Here is a 22,966-nt window from a genome sequence, read left to right on the forward strand (position 1 = left end):
TTCTTCTCGGTACTGCATCCAAACCTTTCACCCAACCCCCTTTCAGTACCACATGATTTATGGCCACTTCTCCACTGCCGGCCATGCACCGGAGAGCACGCTGCACTCATTGCCACCATGGCTTTTATATTTGGCAGAGTTGTACAGTGCAAATCCCAGTAACATAACATAGCTCCTTGTAGAACAAGGCTGTGCCTGAGGAGCTTCTCTCCCCGGCCTTCTGTTGCAAGCATCATCATCTGCACACCCTGCTCTGGAACGAGGACCTCTCGCCAGGAACCTTTCCCCTATATCTGCTCCAATAGCACTCTTATGCGACGAAACATGGCATGTAGTGTATCACCACAATGTAAAAATAAATATATAAAACATATAATATGCCATAACATAATAACATAAAATACCATTGCATAACATGAGATGCATAAGATAATGTAATTCTACAAGTGGGAACCCCTGCAACAAGTGCTGGGTATTTGGTTCAGAGTAACATCTCTATGATATTGACAAGACACAGTCTGGGTGAGTTTGAGCAACCTATATTCATTCCTATAGCCGAGACGGGTTTCGACCGTCCTGGAACATTTTCAAGCCAATCTCGTGTGTGGAGTGTAATATTTTTCTGTGGGCAAAGATGCAGAGCACAATTTCTGAAGATGGTGAGCGAGTCTCTTGGGAATTTGTTAGTGATGCCAGTAGATGTGGCTGTGATGAGTTCCTTCAATGTGGCCAATCCATCAAGGTGATGGCCCTGTTGTGTTGATGAGTTAAGAGGTGACGCGGGCGGCCTCGATTCTGGGGAGCCGTGTCCGACTCTCTCCTGTTGCTGAGCGACTTGCACTGTCATTACATGTGACAAGGGTTCCCACTTATTGTCTATGTTATGTTGATTTATACTGTGCACCAACACCACCCGAGGGCAGTCCTGCTCACGTGGGTCTGCAAGAAAGAGGACGGGGTTGGCTAGTGAGGGAAGAATTATAGCTGGCATCTGGTGTGTTGGCTTGCAGATGGTAGGTTGCGTGCACTGGCTTGTTGTATCCGTACGGGTATGGTCCAATGCCTGAGATGTTTTCTGTGTGGCTGTTTGTTGTGTTGCGGTGTCTCTGTGTGTTTTATGCGTAGATTGCTGGTATTTAGGGCTGTGCGCACTGGCTTATTGTATCCATACGGGTATGGTCCAATGCCTGGGATGTTTTCTGTGCAGCTGTTTGTTGTGTTGGGGTGTGTCTGTGTGATTTTTGGGTAGCTTGGCAGCGATCTTACTAGGCCCAGTGACATTGTGTGCACTGGCTTGTTGTGTCCATACGGGTAATGTCCAGTGTCTGGGTTTGTTTGTTCTAATTGTGTGTTGCTTGTGTTGGGTGTGTGTTCGGGTATAGGTTGGCTAGCCCAGTGGGTGTGTATAGTGTTTGGGTGGTGTGTTTGAGGAAGTATGAGAGGAGTGTTAGTTCGTTAGCTACTCTGTAAATTCTTCTATGTGGCTAATCTACACTGTCCTATCTGTTGTGAAAAATGCCTAATCTCCATAATTCTATCTAAGGGTGACGCATGGTTAAGCTTCTCAATTCTATCTAAGGGTGATGCATGGTCAATCTTCACAATTCTGTCTAAGTGTGACACATGGCTAAACTCACAATTCTATCTAAGTATGATGCATGGTTAATCTTCACATTTCCCTGTAAGTGTGACGCGTGGCTAAACTTCACAATTCTATCTAAGTGTGACTCATACTTAACTTCACAATTCTATCTAAGTGTGATGCATGGTTAATCTTCACATTTCCCTGTAAGTGTGACGCGTGGCTAAACTTCACAATTCTATCTAAGTGTGACTCATACTTAACTTCACAATTCTATCTAAGTGTGATGCATGGTTAATCTTCACATTTTACTCTAAGTGTTATGCATGTCTAAACTCCACATTTCACTCTAATTGTGATGCATGGCTAAGGTTCACAATTCTGAGTGTGACGCATGGCTAATCTTCTCCTTTCATTCCAAGTGTGACGCATGGCTAAACTCCACAATTCTGAGTGTGACGCATGGCTAATCTTCACCTTTCGCTCCAAGTGTGACACATGGCTAAACTCCACAATTCTGAGTGTGACGCATGGCTAATCTTCACCTTTCACTCCAAGTGTGACGCATGGCTAAACTCCACAATTATGAGTGTGACGCATGGCTAATCTTCACCTTTCACTCCAAGTGTGACGCATGGCTAAACTCCACAATTCTATGTAAGTATAACGCATGGCTAAACTCACAATTCTATCTAAGTATGACGCATGGTTAATCTTCACATTTCCCTGTAAGTGTAACGCATGGCTAAACTTCACAATTCTATCTAAGTGTGACTCATACTTAACTTCACAATTCTATTTAAGTGTGATGCATGGTTAATCTTCACATTTTACTCTAAGTGTTATGCATGGCTAAACTCCACATTTCACTCTAATTGTGATGCATGGCTAAGGTTCACAATTCTAAGTGTGATATGTGGCTAATCTTCACCTTTAACTCCCAAGTGTGACGCATGGCTAAACTCCACAATTCTGAGTGTGACGCATGGCTAATCTTCACCTTTTACTCCAAGTGTGAGGCATGGCTAAACTCCACAATTCTGAGTGTGACGCATGGCTAATCTTCACCTTTCACTCCAAGTGTGACGCATGGCTAAACTCCACAATTCTGAGTGTGACGCATGGCTAATCTTCACCTTTCACTCCAAGTGTGACACATGGCTAAACTCCATAATTCTGAGTGTGACACATAATCTTCACGGTTCTATCTAAGTGTGATGCATGGTTAATTTTCACAATTCTTAGTGTGATGCATGGATAAGGTTCACAATTCTAAGTGTGATGCATGGTAATCTTCACCTTTCGCTCCAAGTGTGACACATGGCTAAACTCCACAATTCTGAGTGTGACGCATGGCTAATCTTCACGGTTCTATCTAAGTGTGATGCATGGTTAATTTTCACATTTCACTCTAAGGGTAATGCATGGCTAATCTCCACAATTCTTAGTGTGATGCATGGATAAGGTTCACAATTTGTAGAATTGTTGATACCTTACCAGGGACAGAAGGGTGCTGTCCCACTAGAACCCCAACACACGCAGCAGAGTAATATCCATTTCACCTGATCCAGCGTAGTGAACCCCTCATTCTAGCGCCCCATTGCAATTCCAGGCATATAATATAAAATAGCGTCCCGTAACATAAGATGGCCTAATAACACAGCATAACATAAACTAGGACGACATAAAATGGCATTGCAAATCACAACATAACATTTAAAATCTCATGTGCTGGACCTAAAGAATATTTTTGGAGTCGAATGCTGAGGTAAAGGATGGCCCATATTCATCATGTACTTTCGTACTCCTTCTGTCCCCCCTCAGTTCCTTGGGGCAGCCATAGGTTGCCAACAGCACCTTAAGTGCAACAAACACACCCTAAAATGACATTGTGTGCTGTGCCTGCAAGCGATTTATTTCTTGCCATATTCCATAGCAATGAAGCAGAGGGCATTGCTTGGCACAAAGCAATATAGCAGGTAAAATAGCTCAGCGAGTTAAATGCATCCCTCATTTGTGTTGAAATTGCAGTTTCTGGTTTTAATCAAGTAGGACCCACTCAGACCTTCCTGGTCGATAAAGCATCATAGTGTGGTTACTACGCACGTTACTATGTAGATTGTTTTTATTTTTTTATTTTATTTATTTATATAGAGTGAAATCCCATAGTCTTAAAGGCGCTGTGACATAAAAGACAGCAACAACACATAAAAAAACACCAGTCTGTGAGCCTGACTTCGGGTATGAGAGATATGCCACACTGGTGTTTTTTGCGTTCCAGATACTGACCACAAGACCAGCCTGGCATATCCCGCAAATCAGAAGGCAGGCTCACAAAAAAGCAGTGTGACTGAGTAAAGGGTTCATTAAAAAAAAAAGAAAGTTTCACACTTTTACTAAAAGATGTGAGAATGGAGTCAAACCTTGCACACAGGGGTAGTGTGTAACATAAAATGGGTGCAAAGTATTAAAAAAATCTGTCACCTGCACGGATACCCTATGGGCCCAATTCATGTAATTTTTTTGCACGGTTCACTATCTTTGCACTGCAAAAATACTCATTGCACATTTCCATGAAGCAGGGTGTGTGTCGGCAGTGCAAAGACACTTTTCAGCAGTGCAAATCACGTTGAACTGTGCAAAAAAATTCCCAAAATTGGGCTTAAAGTGTTAGTGGTTGCTACAAACTGGAGCACAAAAAGCGGGTCGGCTTCTACCACTATAGCCGAGCTTTGGAGTAAGGTGGTGCTTCGCCTGTCAGTGCATTTGTGCGTAATAGTGACATGTCATATAGCGCTTTTTACCACCTTCACACAGTGCGTCAAACTCGTAACTGGCCTCAAAGCACTACTCGACACCCTCCCACCCTTATCTTTCATAGGACCACGCGTCTTTATTTTTCGCATTTGCAACGCGCTATTGGCCACGATTGGCCCTACGGCGTGTTGGAAGACGGGAGAATACCATGTTGCGGATTCGAGTACTGCCTTTAATCTTTTCGATTTTCTGGACGCAGGAGACTGCTGTCGGTTGAGCGAAGGGGGTGTCCTGGGTGGCGGGGGTGAACCTGGAAGTCAAGAGACCGCAGCTTGCCCATATAGGCGTTTTTGGGCAATGCAGGCTGGTTTGAACTACACTATGATGACTACTGGATTGCAAGCCCGGAACGTGCAGCTATCCGTATAGCAAGCGTGAATGCCACTTGGCGCTATATGCGAAGAGCGCGACGGAAAATAGCATTTTGAGCGTAACGCAACTAGGGACATTTTTTAACCGGAGGAAAATTGTATATTTTAGCTAAATGCCAGGCGTTGCAATCAGACGTGCTGAAGCCACAATGTGTCCCAGGCAAGGCACTCTCTCCAAAACAGGAGAAATGCAAAATGGGGTAAAGGAACACACGCATCTTCTGAAACGCCCATTGGAAGAACGCGACAGTTATTCAGAAAGCTGAAAATAGCACCATTTTGTTTGGAAATATAGCGATACTCGCACAAAACCAGTGACAGTTCACAAAACCGACGCATGCCCCCGGCTGGACTCGCGCTGACACATCGGATACAATCTGGTTTTGTGCGTGCTGTGCATCCAGCGGTGATGCTGGCGGGCAGCGTTGAGGGCCGTGAGTGGGTGGGTGGGTGTGTGCGCCCGAGGGGCGGGGTGGGTGGGAAGCGAACTCGCGCTAGGACCCAGGAGGCTCCTCCCTGCCTGGCAGGCTGTGTGCATGATTGCAGAAAGGGGACCTGAGCATTCAGTCACCATCCCCTAGCAGCCAGGATACAGGAAAACCCTGGGCAAGGCGGGGAGGCGGGGGACAGGAAGAACGAGAGGAGAGAGCTGGGAGCACAAGGGGAAGAAGAGGCTCCCGGTTCTGGGTACCCACCATTTATCGCCCCCCGAAAATGGCCTGATGGATTCGCGCTGGTAGCAAGGGTTGCCCCCCCCCAGTCCCCCCGCTTGCCTCCCCCATCTTTGCCTGTCTCGCTGCTGCTGCTGGTGCCGCTGCTGCTGACAGTCTCCGTTTCTTAGGAATGGCAGGCTGACTAGAGAAGCGGACGCTGCCAAGATGATGATGTGAACGCACCGCAGGCAAACACAGGGACTATGTGGGGTTGGCCATCGTTGAGCTGAACCATGATGAAGACAGAACCCCATTCTTCCAGCAGCAGCAGCAGCAGCAGCAGCAGCAGCGGTGGTGGTGGCAGTGGAGGTGGCGGAGGAGGCCTGCGGAGCGTCTCCCCACACAGGAACGCTTACGAAGCCAGCATCCAAGCCCTGAAAGCCTCCAAGGAAGCTCTCTGCCCTGAGTCAGAGGATGCTGCCAGGAAGTACCGGAACAAGAAGTACGGCTCCAACGTCCACCGCATCAAGAACATGTTCCTCCAGATGGGGACGGCGGTGCCTGGCGAAGGGGCGCCCACCACCGCAGTCACCGCCGCCGAAGTGGCCAAAGAGGCTAAGGAGAAACCTGTGCGGCTCTCCTTGCCCAGGGCCAGCAGCCTCAATGAGAACGTGGACCACAGTGCCCTCCTGAAGCTGGGCACCAGCGTCTCGGAGCGGGTTAGCCGCTTCGATACCAAGACAGATAAACCGCTCTCCAAGCTCCAGGAGACCAGGAAGATCTTTGAGAAGAGCCTGCAGGAGCGGGAGAACACCAACAAGCTCTTCCTGCGGAAGGAGAGGGGCGGCTTTCAGGACCGCAAGCTGGATGTAGTGGTGAGGTTCAACGGCAGTACAGAGTCGCTGGACAAGCTGGACATCGAGGCTGTGTCACCCACCGTTAGCCAACTCAGTGCCGTCTTCGAGAAGGCCGACCTCAGGAACAACCTTCACAAGACCACCAGTAAAGTGGTGGCTTTGAACTCTAAGCTGGTCACAAAGCGGTCCAGGGCCTTCTTACCGGACCAAAGCTCAGCCAAAGGTGAAGGTCCTGCTATCCACTCCAGGGCCAAGCATATTGACGAGCAGAAGTCTGATGGGGGCCAGCGACCTCAGCCAGGAGGTCAAACAAAGCCGGAAAGGGTTGGGCGGGTGAGTGAGCGAGGGACGGGTCAGCCGCAGGCAGGCCGACACCAGAAGGTCCAGGAGGTGCGGAAGATTAAGCCGGTGGAAGTTGAGGAGAGTGAGGACTCTGACCACGAGGCTGGAGCAGGTGCCCCCACAGCTGAGCAGAGGGAGGCCAGCCAGGAAGAAGTCCGAGGGTCCCCCGGGTGCAAGGCAGCACCAGAGCCACTTGGAGGGGCAGAGGTGATCCAAGCAGAAGTCACTGTCCATGCCACCTTGGAGAATGGGGGCTTACCGACAGACAGACCAGAAGAGGCCCCCAGCCTTCCGCAGGAAGATGTCCCTGTGGAAGGGACTAAGCAGGAGGCTGGGGAGGGGTCTGAGGTGGGGGACGAGGATGTTGAGGCAGACCACGCTGAAGAGTCCAAGAAGGAGGACTTCTCCGAGGCGGACTTGGTGGACATTAGTGCGTATAGTGGACTGGGGGAGGACTCTGGAGGGAGCGGGCTAGACGAGGATGAGGATGCTGATGGCCCGTATGAACCAGAGTCCAGCTGTATGGAGGTGGAAGGCCTTTCTGAAGAGGAGGAAGCAGCACCCAACCGGAAGATACAGTTCAGCACAGCACCCATCAAGGTAAGTGATAGTAGACTCTTGCCGAGTAAGAAATTGTGTGCTGTCTTTATGTGTGTATGTGTGCTGTCTGTATGTGTAGAATTGAAGTGGCAAGTGACTTTTTACGGCTGGCTAGCAGCTTGCAATTTGAAATGTCTACCCCTGGTCTAGGAAATTTGCAAGAATGGCCTTTAATCGAGCTCACTATCACCACTGGGCTTATATGCAGCCCAAAGTCAAGTCTTAGCATTCAACCGGACACTATCACATTCAGGACTGCAGCCTGCTAACTGTCACCACTAGGCCTGCATCCCGCCCTTGTCAACTCCAGGCCTCAACCCAGTCCACTGTCACCTGTGGGGCTGTATCCATCCCATGGTCATCTCCTGACCTGGAGCTAGCACTTCACTGTCACCCCTGGCTCTGCATCCAGCTCACTGACACAACCTGACCTGCACCCATTCCTGAGTCACATCCTGACCTGGGGCAAGCACACTGTCCCCTGTGGATCTGCTTCCTGCCCACTGTCCTTTCCTGACTTGTGGCTAGTGCACTGTCATCTCTGGATCTGCATCCAGCCTATTGTCACCTACTGACATGCAGCCAGTCCTCTGCCACCTTTTGACCTGGGACTAGTACACTGTCACCTCTCTGTCTGCATCCTGACCTCTGTCGCCTCCCGATTTGGGACTAGCACGCCACCCCATCTTGGTCTGTATCCTGCCCGCTGTCACCTCCTGACCTGGGGCTAGCACACCGCCCGCTCTCGGTTTGCATCCTGCCCTCTGTCACCTCCTGACCTGGGGCTAGCACACCGCCCACTCTTGGTCTGCATCCTGCCCGCTGTCACCTCCTGAACTGGGGTTAGCACACCGCCCGCTCTTGGTCTGCATCCTACCCGCTGTCACCTCCTGATCTGTGAATAGCATTCTGCCCCCTCTCGGTCTGTATGCTGCCCGCTGTCACCTCCTGACCTGGGGCTAGCTCACTGCCACCTCTGAGTCAGCATCCTGCCTGCTGTCACCTCCTGCCCGGGGGCTAACACACTGCCACCTCTGAGTCGGCATCCTTATCATTGTCACACCATGACCCTCATACTGCTCATCGACACCAATGGGTCTGCATATAACTCACTGTGATCGCTAGGCCTATATCGGGCCCACTGTAACCCCTGAGCCTGCATGCACCCCACTGTCGCCTCCTGGTAACACCTTCCAGTCTGTCTTCTTTCTGGTCTTCTTCCTGCCTACTCTCCCCTCTGGATATGCATTCACCCCACTGCCACCTCCTGGCGTGCTTAGACCATACTATAACCTCCTGGCCTGCATCTAGCCCATTTTCAATACCAAGCCTGCATCCGAGCCTAGTGTCATGTTCGGGCCTTCATCCAACCCGTTGTCACATCTGGGCATGTATCCAGCCCACTGTCACCTCCAGGCCACCGCTCAGCATAAGACCACTTCTGAACTTGCCTCCAGCTCACTGTGCTATCTTGGCTAGCGTCCAGTCAGTTCAGTCAGCTCAAGGCCTTCATTCGGCCGACTATCACCTCCTGACCTGCACCCTGCCCACTGACACGCACCCAGCACACTGTCACCTCCTGTCAAACCTCTAGCGTCCTGGAACCACCAGGCCTGCATCTATCCCGCTGTCACTTCCGGTCCTGCATCTGAACCTCTGTCACCACCGCCTGGCATTCTTCCAACCCGCTGTCACCTCCGGGCCTGCATACAGCTCATTGGCCACACGTGGCGCTGCCGGGTCACCAGAACGCTTCTTACTTTGGATGGAGCTCACTGTGTTGTGACATTATCACCTGTCACTTCCTGTCCTGCATGCATTCCTCTCATTGTCATCCCCAAGGCTACTTCCAGCCCGCCACCATCTCCAGGCCCTTGACTCTGCGCCGCCACTCGAGCCACTGCCACCTCCACATAATGCCCTTGCATCTCCTCGGCGCTCTCCTTTCCTCCAACAACAACGACCTCTCGCCTCTATTTATAGTGTTAATCCGGCGCCCACTCCTCATTGTCTACATGCTGTCTACCTCTTTCCTGCCTCGGCTCTCGTTCTCCTTATGCACCCATACCAATGTGTTCTCTCTACCAGCATCTACCGCCCCCTCGAAAAAGGCTTCAGAGACGTACTCGTTGCCCACAAGCATGGCTAGGCCCATTTCTCTCTCTGATGAAGGCCCAAGCCACGTAGCCAGCCTGCAACTGTCTCTGCTCGTGCCCCATCGTGATTAACTTCCCCATTTTCTATATTGCATCACCCCCCTCCCCCGGTTGCCCAGTGAGAGCTCGCCCATCTTCCTGCAGATTTTACTCTCACGGTTGTTCCCTTTATGCCCTCCTTGCCCCCCCCCCTGCCAACCCCCTCTCAGTGCACACTCCCGCCTGTTAACCTCTCCTGCTTCTCCTTTGCTGGTCAGCATCTGCCATGCACCCCTCCCCCATCCTCCGGTCCAGGGCCCGTGCATCTGCCCGCCACATCCCAGCGGTTGTTTTCCTTGTGCCTGTGTTGTCGGCGGTTCGTGTACAAGGACCCCTGGACAGTGGTCGAAGTGTTCGAAAAGAAGTAGTGGAACTATGTTCCCTGCTGACCTGCCCACGCTCCCCACAAACCCTATAGCCACGCCCCCTCCCACGCAATCCAAACCCAAAACAAACACACGGTGCCCGGAAGTGCAAGATTCAACTTCTCCCTGCTCTTTTATTTTAAAACGAAACTATACCGGTACGGTTTCTTTTTAAAATAAAATAATAGGAACCGTAAAACATTTTTTTTAAGTAGAGGATCACCGCTCCCACCCACTTCGACCACTCCCCCTGGAAACTCTGTGATGGGTTGTAGACCTGTTCTTGGTGCGTGTGCCAACACAGTCCAGATGCTATTGTAGTAGCAAAGCTGTTTCCCCTCTCTCCTCACAATCCTTGGTGAGACGCCACAGCGCCTCCTTATGTTCTCCACATGACCCTTCGGTGGCAACAGGCTACTTGGGGACACTCCCCATATAACTTTACTACACCTGGCAGGTCTCTTCCGCGGAAGGCTGGTTTCTCTAAGGCAGTGGTATTCAAATGTGTCCATACCAAGCCCCCCTAGTGGGTCCAAAGGATGTCCAGGGTGGCCTAGGCTGTTTAAAATGTTATGATGTGGCATTTATAACGCGCCTCTACATAGGTGTTTCAAGGCGCGACAAGATAAGGAGGGGGAAACAAAAAGGGAGGGCAAAACAACGATCTTACTAGGCCTTGTGTAGTTCAGATCGCGCAATGGCAGGGAACGGGGAGGGGAGAAGTGCTAAGGTTGGGAGAGGATGGAGAAATGCCGGACAAAGGAGAAAAAAAACAGAGTGCAGCCAAGGGGTGACAAGTGCGGGTACTCATAAGTGCAGCCATAGGGTGGCAAATAAGTGCCAGAGGCGAGACTGTAGGGTTACAGATACAGACCACAAGTGCAGGGGAGCCAAGAGGCAGTGCAAGATTGCAGCTGGACAGGCAGGTGTCCTGGGCCCGAATTCGGAGGGTGGCCCGGTGACCAGTGCATGGAACAGGCAGGTCATCAGCAAGGGAGAGGAAGAGAAGGCAGAAGCAGCGAGAAAGGTCACGAGTTGCTTCCGGAACCAGAGATGGTTCTGCTCAAGTTTCAGAGAGGCAGGGAGGCTGTTCCAGAGGGAGGCCCCAGCCGAAGAAAGAGATCTGCCCCCAACTCTTTGCTTGGAAAAGCGACTAGCCCTCAGAGAGTTGGAGGTGGAAGAGCAGAGAGCTCGAGGCGGGAGATATTTAGGAAGAGAGAGTTGGAGGTAGTGTGGTTCCAGGCCCCAGACAATGCATTGTCTACTGCTTATAGGTTCTAATAAACACAGCCATCTTAATGCCTTTTTAAAGAGCCTGCTGCCCCACGCCGTTTCACGCCTCCCAGCTTGAAGACCACTACGCTACTGGGTCATCAGCCTAGAGCTGTACTCACAGCATGAAACCTGTATACAGAAGCCCACCCACACCTGAGACTGACTTCACTCAGGGTCTCCCACTTACCCCTGACCCCAGGTACAGACCCTTTGGCGCACATGCGCTCTCTGACTCCTTTAAGGGGGGTGAAAAAGGAGGAGGGTAGCCTCACAAATGGAGGGCAGCACATTCGTTACTATTCAGTATTTTGTTAAGATTCATGAGCGCATGGAGACCATGCAAGTGGCAGCGGCGTGTGGTATAAATCCCAGTTGCATAACTTATCAGAAACACTGACCTACATTTTTTCCCCCATTACAAATTTTGCTCTGTTTGAGAGCTTGCGAGTGCATATTTCTCAACATCACAGGACAGACCACCCTCGAATGTTTGAACCTATGTGCTGGGTTTTATATAGAGTGACCCTAACTGAAGCAACGGAGCTCTGTGTGACAAGGGCATACAGTAACAGGGTTCAATAATATAATATGATATTTATAACGCGCTTAATACCCAAAGGTTTCTAAGCGCGCACCCAGCCATCGAACCTGTGTTGCTCCGTCTCTTGCTTCCAGGGCGAGCACGTTGCCACTGAGCTATCCTCCCGAGAGAATATGGCTACACATAGACAGAGGGACTATTACGGATGCACTGAGGAGGGCGTGTACATAGGGGATGCAGAGAGTAACAGGCAGAGTATACACACAGAATGGAAAACACCCATTTTGTAGTTTGCATGTAGCACTTAATAAAAATATTTAGATGCAGATACAGAAAGAAAAGATCTTTTGTCCAGGGTCACAACATTTTTGTTACATAGCCAACCCACGAATGGAACCAAAGTCGTCTGGTTCCAAATTTCACATCTCCTATACAGTTGCACATTTGGTGGATAATGCCTGGGAGGGGCTTGCAAGGGAGCCCAGCAAGGCACCCTCCGCCCCCTTCAGTTTCTCTGAAAAACAAAGCAAAAAGGATTTGACCATATGGCTGTTTGAATGCTTTTCTGCTAAGACCCCTTTAAGGTATTATTCATAGGTATTGTTTTGTCCGTAAATCTGTTAGGACCCTTTTAATAAGCGTGACTGCTCTTTATCAGCAGCGGGGTTGGCACTGGCAGGTAAAGGCTGTGAAATGAAAGTTGGAAATTTGGGCACCCACTATGTCGGGTGATCTCTGGCTGAAATTTGGCCCCCTCACAGGGACCCAGCAGGACAGGAATTTTAGCAGTTTTGCCAAGCTCTGAACTGGCAGGACCTGGCCTACTTGAAGCCCTGTGATTACCTTTTTGTGCTTCATCATGAAGTACGCCCCCTCACCCATATCTCGACTCTTCGCACTATGCCCCCTCGTCTGCCCTCTGCACTGTGTTGTGGCCTTACAATGGTTTAAAGCACTATATGAGCAAGGAACCCAATGCTACATTCTCTCCTTCCCCAGCTTCTCCCTCTACCCTCACTCCTCCATTAACTCTTTTTTTCATCCTCTGTGAGTTCATGTGGTGAGGTAGTAAACCACTATGCATGCAACAAATAGAACATATCTTCATGATGTCTCCTTCCTCCCCCTTCTTCTCTTTCCTGACTTATTATCCATCTCTCCTCTTCACCCTCAGTACTTTCAAACAGCAATACAAGCAACCAACCCAATTGGCCAATCTAAAAGGGGTAAATGTCTTCACCCATGTCTCTCGGATGGCAGGGTACTCCACGGGGTCCTTTCTGGTCTTTAGGTTCCATCGTTGACAGACTCACTGTAAGGCAGTGGGCAGCTTGCAGCATTTATGCATACTGACAGATTATTCCTGGGACCCAGGGATCACACTCACTGCCCCCCATACATTGATGGCAGGCTGCACCTCTACCTTTCTCCCAATGTGTAGTGGGGATTATAGGTTAGCATTGGGAGGCATCTACCCACTTGTTTCACCAGGGGAGGCATTCAGGCCCTTCCCTTTCCCCCCACCAATCTCTCAAGTATATTTCCATTGCCCGTCTCCCTACTGTGATGTTGGGGTGGTCTGAGTTTAAGGACAACTCTTGTCCTCCTCCCTGCGTCAGTGAGGCAGTTGGGCGAGCCATCAGTCAGTTATGTTTTGCCGGGTGCAAACTTTGCATTCACCACTAGCCATTGGCTAGTGATATTTGACTCTTGTCGAGTGAGAAATGGTGTGCTGTGTGCATGTCTATAATTGAGTTGGTGGGTGACTTTATTTATGGCTGGCTAGTAGCTTGCAACTTGAATGTTTGCCCCCTGGGTTTTGCTACTGAACTGATGGTCTCTTCTGGGGTTATCTTCTCCAGCAATGATGCCCATCGCCACCAAGTGACCCCATGTCATGGTGGTCACCTTCAGACTTTTTTTTTTGTAACCAAAAACACCACATTTATTTATTTTATTTATTGTATATTTGTAAGGCGCTATACATCAAGATATTGTGTTTCAAAGCACCCACAGGGCAAAGCAGAGTGAACATGGAAACCAAGGCAAATAGAATAAAGTGATGAACAGAAAAGGGGGTTCCATGCAATAATGTCGCCACAAAAATCTCGCCATGCAAAAATATCGCCGAAAAATTGCCGTTTTTTGTGGCGACATTATTGCATGGAACATTCGGGGGACACCCCCGCAACCTCCAAACTTTTTTTTTTTGTGCCCATGTTCCCATATATATGGTCACCCATATAATATCGCCACAACCTTTTCCCGGCGATATTATTTACGGTGACCATATAGATCGGGATAATATTAACTGATACCAAAAAGGGCGGTCCTACTAGACCTTGCGATCATTCAGAACATGCAAGTGCAGGGAGAGAGAGAAGGGACAGGGAAGGGGGTACGTTCTAGGAGTTCCACAGAGGGAAGTGCCAAGGAGGCAGTTGTGTGCAAAGTAAGTGCCTGGGAGAGATTGCTTGGTACAGAGTGATCACCTGCCAATAATAAGTGCAGGCCTGTGAGAACGCAAGCCAGAGGGTGCTCGAGGCAGATGCTGGGATGGGGCGGAAGGATGAGGGCGATTGGGCAGAAGGAAGATACTCAGAAGGACACATAAGGTCCCAGGGCACCAATCTCAGCGACTGTGGGGTATTAGCACGGGAGTGAGAGGGGTAAGGAGTAGGTGAAGCAGAAAGTCTCGAGGAGCTTCCTGAATTTGAGGAGATCTGGCTCAAGACGGAGAGGAAGGGGGAGGCTGTTCCAGAGGAGGGAGCCAGCCGAGGAGAGAGATCTGCCATGAGCTTGCTGCTTAGAAAAGTGCCTGACACGCAGAGAGTTGGAGCAGGAGGACCGTAAAGATCTGGAAAGTATTTGATGAGAGCAAGTTGTAGATAGATTTGTCCTCGGCCCTAGGCAGCCTTATGGATAATACAGAGGGATTTGCATTTGATCCTTGCCGCATCCGGGAGCCAGTGGAGGGATTTTAGGGCTGAAGAGATACAGTCCCTGGGCTTGAGGCCAAGATAAGTCTTGCAGCCCTATTTTGGACAAGCTGGTGGGAGCGGAGAGAGGAAGAGGGTAGATTAAGGAAGAGGCTGTTGCAGTAGTCCAGCCTAGAGAGTACCACAGCTCCCGAGACATTGAGCTTCTGGGGAAAAAGTGAAGAAAGAAAGGATACCTCTGAGGAGGTGGAGTTGAACATGGCAAGGTCCAAGATGTGAGGGAGGAAAGAGAGTGAGGAGTCGAAGATGACTCCAAGGTTCCAAATGCAGGAGAAGGGGAAGAGCCCATATAAGGGAGCCAGAGTGAAGGGAAAAAAGAGGGAGTGAGAGTCTCAATAGAAGGTATCTCAGTCTTGCTGGCATTAGGCAGAGATCATTGAAGGCACACCAGGACTGGATAGCAAGTAGGCAGTCAGGAAGGGTAGAGGAAGAAGGTAGAGCATCAGAGGGAAGTTTGAGGAAGAGTTGGGTGTCATCTGCATACACCTGGAAGTGAGGGGAGAAAGTGGAGATAAGGTGAGCAAGCGTTGCGAGATAGACATTAAAGAGGCAGGTTGAGAGGTTGGAGCCCTGGGGAAAGCCACTGGTGTAGATAGAGGTAGGAGAGGTGAAAGAGCCCAGGATGACCTGGGAGGGATAGTCAGTGAGGAAGGAGATCAGCCAATCCAGTGCCCACTCTGAGATACCAAGGGTATCATGGAGACGTTTTATGAGGATGGAGTGGTTGACCGTATCAAATGAAGAGGAAAGATCAAGTAGAATGAGGACAGCAGGAGAGTTAGTGTCAAGAGATGCAAGCAATTCTTCACCGGGTGGTCAGAAGAGCAGTTTATGTGCCTCTGGATGCTCGGAATACAGATTTATGGTTGTTTAGGCAACCAATGAGCTCAGTATGCCGGGCCAGTTGGGGGTAGACCAGCTTCTACAAGAGTTTCCGAAGGAAGGGAGTGATAGAGATGGGGCAGTAGTTAGCCAGACAGAAGGGGTCAGCAGATGGCTTTTCGAGGGTTTGGAGGTGCACAAGAGAGTGCTTGAGGGAAAAGGGGAAAGACCCAGTAGCAAGAGAGTGATTACAGAAATCAGCAAGTGCAGGGGCAAAGGAGCCGATATTGTCCTTAATAGTTCTGGAAGAACAGGGGGAGACCTGTTTGGAGGAGTCCTTCTTAGAACAGACAACCCTAGTGACATCATCCAATGTGATAGGACAGAAGGAGAAGAGAAAGGCTCAGGGAGGTTCGGAGGCCAGAGGTGGCAGGGGGATGGGAGGAGGGGGGAGAAGGGGATGAAGAAAGAGTGCTCAGTATGTCCTAAGTTTTTGCAGTGAAGTGGGTGGCCAATACAGTGCAGAGGCCACGAGAGGGAAGAGGCGAGCTGGAGACTGCAGAAGCATTGGCTAGTTCCTTGCATATTTTGAAGAGTTTAGCCGTGTTGTTGGATGTTCCAAAGACACAGGCCTGGATGTGGGCCCTCTTCTTAGAACGAATGGTGAGACAATATTGCCTTTGGAAAAGGCAACATGCCAGTTTGTCAGAGAATGAAACTGTTGTCTGCCACTTCCGTTCTGCAGCTCTGCATTTGCGCTTTAGGTCTGGTAGATCAGAGACGTACCAAGTGTTAGGCTTGGTGTCATGTTTCAGGTGGATCCTCATGACTGGGGCAAGAATTTCGAGAGTGTTAGAGATGGCGAGATGGAGGTTCCTGAAAGCCGAGTTGGAGGTAGTCTGCAGTGGGAGGAGAGGGCCGGATGAACGTGGATGCAAAGGCAGCAACGGGCACTTGTTTCATAGGGCGGATGTCCGTGAATGAGGTTGGCAGGGCTGGGGGATGTGTGGTCAGAGGGTTGAGAGGGCCTAGGTAGGAGGAGAGGAGGGCGTGGTCTTGACAAGGAGAGCAGAGTGTTGAATGGGGTGGAGAGTGAGAGATCTGTGTGAATAAAGCCATCAAAAGTATGTCCCAAAGGGGAGAATGGAGAGGGAGAGAGAGGTGCAGAGGTCACCAAAGAAAGTGGACGCTGTGTTGAGGAGTCAAGGTGGATGTTGAAGTCACCCAGTAGATGGCGTTTGAGGAAGATGTCAGAAGAGAGGAGGAGAAATCGGCCCATTCAGAGAGGAACAGGGTGATAGAGCCAGGTGGCCTATATATAGTGGCAATGGTCAGGGAGGAGATGGGAGAGATGACCAGCTTGCAGACCAGGCTATCAAAGGAGGAGTAGGGGCGGGTGGGTACAAGGGAAGAAGGGACCCACTCAGGGAAGATCAGGGCAACCCCACAGCCAGAACGGTTGGGGCGAGACTTAGAGATGATCTTGTAGCCATCAGGGAGAAGGGAGTCAAAAGCAGTGACAGAGCTGGCATTGAACCACGTCTCAGTAAGAGCAAGATTATTGAGTTCAATGTCTTTATGGAGTAGGTAGATGTCAGCAGTGTGTTTGATAGACGAGTGAGCATTTAGCGTGGCTAGATGAAGCAGGTCTCTGCCTTTGTAGGTTTTCCGAGGAGGGGTACAAGAGCGCGGTACACCAGTCGGAGGAGGGGCAATAGGTACAGGGAGAGAGGAGGAAGGAGTAGCAGGCTCATGAAGGAAGTTGATGAGGGGTGGCAGGCGCCGGTCAAAGAGGAGGAAGTTGGATTGAGGACACTGCGCCATGGTAGTGCCATTTCGATAGACATTAATGATACACCTGGATGTTGAGAAGCCTGCCAAGAGTACTTCCCTTTTAGTGCCACCATTAATGGGTGAGGATAGGAAAGGAGAGAGAGTGGAGATAAGGGGTCCAGAGATCTGCGCCTCACCCGTCCCCATGCGCCTCCTCTCGTTTTCGCTCCTTTCAGCTCCTTGCCCCCCTCCACTGGAACTCCCTTCCTCTCTCTATCCGTTCAATCCCCACCTATTCCTCCTTTTGTGTCTCCTTGAAATCTCTTCTTCTCCACTCCCCTCCCTGACACTCCTATCCCCTCCTTCCACCTTTCTCTCTCCTCCCTTTTACCCTTCTCTTCTTACCCCTCTCTCCCTGCTCCGTTCCTCTCAAGTCCCCTCTCCTCCTCTCTCCTCAGCCTATTCCTCTTCCTGTTTCCCACTTCCTTCCCCTTCTCCACCCCCTCCTCCCTCGTTTATCTTCACTGGCAAATTGTTCTACTTACTGTAATACTGGTTTGATTCATATTTTGTAATTGCTTCTACTGTTTTTTATTGTATCTTTGTTGTTATAATATAAAGCGCTTTGGCGTAAAGCGCTATATAAACACAATACACATCAACATAAAACATCTGGATAGGGGACAGAAAAGAGGATATCTGTGACAATCTGTCTGGACGTTGTGCTGATGTAGGTGTCTGTAATGGGAAGACCAGGGTTGGTGGTCAGGTACTGTATTTTAAACTTTTTTCATCCAGATTTCGTGAGAGAACGAGGATAGGTGATAGTAAAGCAGTTAGAATAGATAGGCAAGATAGTGAGTGCAATAGGGGTGGCGATGAGATAAGGATGGAGCATAGAAGGAGAGACTGCACGGCACAAGCACAAACTCAATAGGCAGCTTAGTAGTCGAAAAGGAGGAGAGCAAACAGATGCAGTAAACACACTTGGTTACAAAATGGGGGTGCACAATTGTTAAACACACCTAGATTCGAAAATACCCAAACAACACCTAAATGCAATGCAAACATGTGTGTGGGTGTACAGTTGATAAACACACCTAGATTCGAAAATCCCCAAACAGCACATAAATGCATTGCAAACATGGGGGGAAGAGGGCGTACAGTTGTTAAACACACCTAGATTCGAAAATTCCCAAACAGCACACAAATACAATGCAAACATGGGGGGTGTACAGTTGTTAAACATAACTAGATTCGAAAATGCCCAAACAGCACACAAAGGCATAGGCGAAACATCAGAAAATTGGCTTTGGCACAGCTATATTCAACATTGGTGAGTTAGTGAAAATACATCAGGTAGTCAGAACATAACTCACAGGCCCTTTGCAATGGGAGGACAAGGCTCCAGGAGAGTCACAAGTTCTTGGAGTATCCGACTGCATGCTGAGGGAATGTTCCATGAGGTGCGAAGTGGTGGAGCGAGAGGTGCTGTGGGGGAGGAGATGGGGAGCACTCCGAGCCCTCCAATGTCCGGACAGGCACAGCCAGTGGCCTTAGAGTTGGACCTTTGGTGGGGGGCCGGCGTTCACCGGCCGGCTCCGATTAATTGGGCCTTGAAGAGAGACTTCAGACCAATCCGTGAAATGGTAGAGGGAAGGCCAAGGCACTCTGATGCAAGGTCTTAGGGGGAGGCCATGATGGAAAGAAAAAAGGCAACAAGATGTGAACAACCCAACTGGGCTTTTCAAAGGAGATGTGGCACACGGGCCCAAAAGAACGGCGAAGTGGTCTTGCAGCGCTATTTCAGTAATTCAAGAAATAAGGAACATGAAGAGCGCCCGTCACTCTGATTCACGTAAAACGCCACTTCACTGTACACAAAGCCCAACGGGGCTTACCTCATTAACAGGGAAGAAGCTGGTGGGATAGGGCCTCTGGTGATTCCCTCTTGCTTGCAGCCAAATGGAAGGGGGAGACATCTGGGACATTTATGAACCACATTATTTAACAAAAAATACAAAACTGTGAGCCCCTGAACGCAAAATGAGCTTGGCTAAAGAGCCAGGACTGGCTGATGAGGACTCCTCGTGGTGGTCAGTCATAATATCGAAAAAAAAATGTCGAATTACAATAAATTCGAAAACTTAATGTAGAAAAAAAATCGAATTCTTTATTTTTTATTTATATATTTTTTAACCCCCCCCAATTTCGAATAAAAAACAGATTAAAAAAGAAATTCGAATTTTTTTTTTCGACATTATTTTTTCGATTTTTTGACTTTCGACATTTTTGCATTCGATTTTATGACTATAAACCGACTCTCGTGACATGGAATCAGCCATACTCGTTCATTGAGTAACAGGCTCAGGACACCTACAGTGAGTGACCTTCCTGCTCCATATGTCCGTGAGGTCAATGGATACTGTACCTCTTCCACTTCCAGGTCCTTCCACCTTCATTAGCATTTTAGATGGAATGCTATACTTGAAAGATGGCAATTCTACGGCTATGACCTTTCGGGGGTCTGTATCTTTTGCCACTCTGCATGTTTTGCAATGCAACATCCAATAACCCAAGCCAGCATGGTCAATGGAGAGGGATCATGTGAGTCGTAGGCCAACACATGTTAGGAGCCAAACTTTGCAGATTGCATGCCCTTATTCCTTCAGTCCAATCCATTTCGATGCCTAAAGATGGACGACTGTTTAAGTGGAGCCTCGTTTCTTTTAGAGGTTGAGAGCTTTGCTTAACTTCCTGAGTCCATTATGGTGCGAGGACTCTGTGCTGTGTGTTGGGGAGAACTATGTGCTACGGAGAGGGCTCTCTGTGGGTAAGGATTTGTGTGGTGGGCTCGAAAGTAATTCTGCGCCTGCTGTGTTTTAGTGATTTGGACTTTATGATGGCGAGGAAGTCCTCCCTTCCGCCTGCAAACACACAACCCCCACCTCGTTCTGATCTTCTTCAGATGGTCAAATTTGCTGCATGTAAAAGTTGTTTTCCGCAACAGGAAACAGAGGTCGGCGACTTCCTGTTACAGATTTCCTGTTACACGACTGGCAGTGTTGGTGCAACTCCAGACTGATGCTAGTTAGTGCAGCTGTGAGCTTGTATCACTGCAGATTATGGCTGGGGCCAGTATGGCTTTGACTGCCATCAGTGCAGCTCAGGACAAGGGTCGATATTATTGAAGCAGGTGACGGACAGCAGTGCCACTCACGACGGGTGTTGGTGCAGCTTAAGACTGACTGTTGTTGGTGGAGCTCAGGACTCATGTCGGTGCAGCCCCAGGCAAGTCAATGCGGCTCAGGATTGGTCTTGGTGCAACTCAGTGGTTTTGTCAGGGCAGGTCCGAACTGAGATTAGTACAACTCAGGACTGGTCTGGTACTAGTGCAGCTCAGGACTGCAGCCAGTGAAGCCCCTTTCTAGTGTCATGGAGGCTTAGGGCTGTTGCAAGGGCTGTGATAAGTGCAACCCAGGACTGGTGCTAGTGCAGCTGAAGCCTAGTGTTACTGTAGATCAATGCTGATGTAACTGCCGCCCAGGACTGGTGACAGTGCAGCTCAGGCCTGGTGACAGTGCAGTTGAGTACTGGTGTTAGTGCAGCATAGGGCTGCAGTCAGGGCGGCTCAGGAATGGTTTTAGTGTATCCCAGAACGGATGTCAGTGCAGATCATTATTGTGTTAGAGCAGCACACGCCTATCAGTGCAAATCAATGCTGGTGTCGGGTCCGGGTAGCGCATTCCAGGACCGGTGTTGGTGCAGGGAAGCTCAGGAGTGGTGTCTGTGCAGCCCAGGACCAGTGTTGGTGCAGGGAAGCTCAGGAGTGGTATTAGTGCAGCTCTGGACTGCTGTTAGGCCAGCACAGGGACCGTATCATTTGAGCTCATGATGGGCGTCAGGGCAGCTCAGGGTTGAGGTTAATGCATCCCAAGGGTTGGCTTTAAGTGCAGCTCAATGCTGGTGTAGGTGTATCAGAGTACAGAAATGGGAAACCAAGTATTCACAACTTTTACTTGGTAGTCAGAACAATGTTAAAATATACTGAGGAAGGTATATAGGTAATTCCTTTTGGGGATTTGCATTATCCTGGGATAAGTACCCCTCCCAGGGTCTTTAAGACTTAATTAACACACAGAGGTTCGGGGGAAGCAATTTTCACTCGACTCTAGCCATTGGCTAGTGATATTTGACTCTTGGCGAGTAACAAATGGTGTGCTGTGCAGTGCTCCATATACGATTTGGAAGTGGGAGTGTTTTACTCCCTATTTTTTTTAAGTTGGGAGGAAAATGATTTTTTAGGGAGTAAAAACGTAAGTCCAATTCCCCATTAGAGTATTTTATAAGGGAGCAAAAATATGTTTTAACTGAAAAACGGAAATATTTTCATAATATGTATTTCTTTGCACCTAGTTATTCATGCACTTTAAAAGATGCATGTTTACTTCTTCAGATCAGGCAGTTAAAATAGTAGTGTCTTCCTGTGGTACTACAGGCACTACTGGTCCAAACACATCCATGGAGCTGTGAGGGGGAACGCAGTGGCACAAGATTCTACATGTCTTCTTCCTATTTTTGTTGGGAGTATTTTTACTACCTATTTTTATTTTTGGGGAGTGTTTGCCAATTGTTAGGAGTAAAAGTGGCTGATACACCCCTTATCAGTAGGGCTGGTGCTGTGTGTATGTGCAGAATTGAGGTGGCAAATGACTTTATATGGCTCGATAGTAACTTACAACTTGACATTCCCAACCCTCCCCCCGAGTCCATTATTGACCTCCTCTTAGCCAATTAGAATGCTTAGCATTGAGTCACCTATTTCTGGAATAGACTGTAATCAAAACATTCTTATAAAAGCTAGCTGTCTCTCACATACTTTTCACACCTCTAAAAGCCAATGGGAAGGGAGTCGTGTGCAAAGTAGGTGGAAGGGGAGCAGCTGTTTTACTAGAAACCCTACTCAGCTGCCCTGATAACCAAATCTCCCGATCTTTCCTCCTGACAGCAGCAGCATACCTCCCCGCTGGCATGTAAGCAGGGTGCTTCTCCTTCCAGGTTCCAACACAGCCCACACTTCTCTCAGCTGACTCTGTGATGTGATGCCATCTGCCACAGTGTGAAAATCTTAGCTTTTTTGATATTTAATGTTAAAATGATGCCGGTAATTCTGCCACTGAAAGGGAAGCGTGTTAATCAGACGCCCTTTCAGAAATGCTCCATGCCGAAAATTATAGTGTGCACATGTGCCTTGCTGTAACTATTCTCCTGACATCTATGGCAGCAGCTGTGCAGTAGCACAGAGCAGGTCCAGAGGTCACCTGTTCATCCCTGACAGCTGCTGGGACACCAAGTCCCTGCAGGCAGAGGCAGTATTTTAATGTTATACATCTCTGATCTGAATTCAAATGATTGCGGAATCTAGACAGTGTGGTAGCATGTAGATCTGTAAATATAAGCCATGCCTGGTCTGGCATGGTGGCTGATGGAATCACAGAATTATAAAGCCACAGCAATTTGTTATTACACCAGTATCAACTGAGCAGAGCCTTACTATTATATGAGTGATGCATATTGGCATCTAGGCTGACTGTCTCCACGACTGCCAAGTGAAACAATAGCCAGGAAGCTGCCCCTCGGAATCTCCAGCTGAAAGGGTAACACCACCCAGGTGCTTCAGAGGCAGAACTGACTTAACAAAGCTAGCCTTGCACCTGTGTGCTGATCACTGGAGCCTTTTTGAAGCAAGCCAGCACACATGAGAAGGGGGCCTG

The sequence above is a fragment of the Ambystoma mexicanum genome, chromosome 13 (genome assembly GCF_040938575.1).
Source record: "Ambystoma mexicanum isolate Mex_15411 chromosome 13, UKY_AmexF1_1, whole genome shotgun sequence".
Classification (NCBI taxonomy): domain Eukaryota; kingdom Metazoa; phylum Chordata; class Amphibia; order Caudata; family Ambystomatidae; genus Ambystoma; species Ambystoma mexicanum.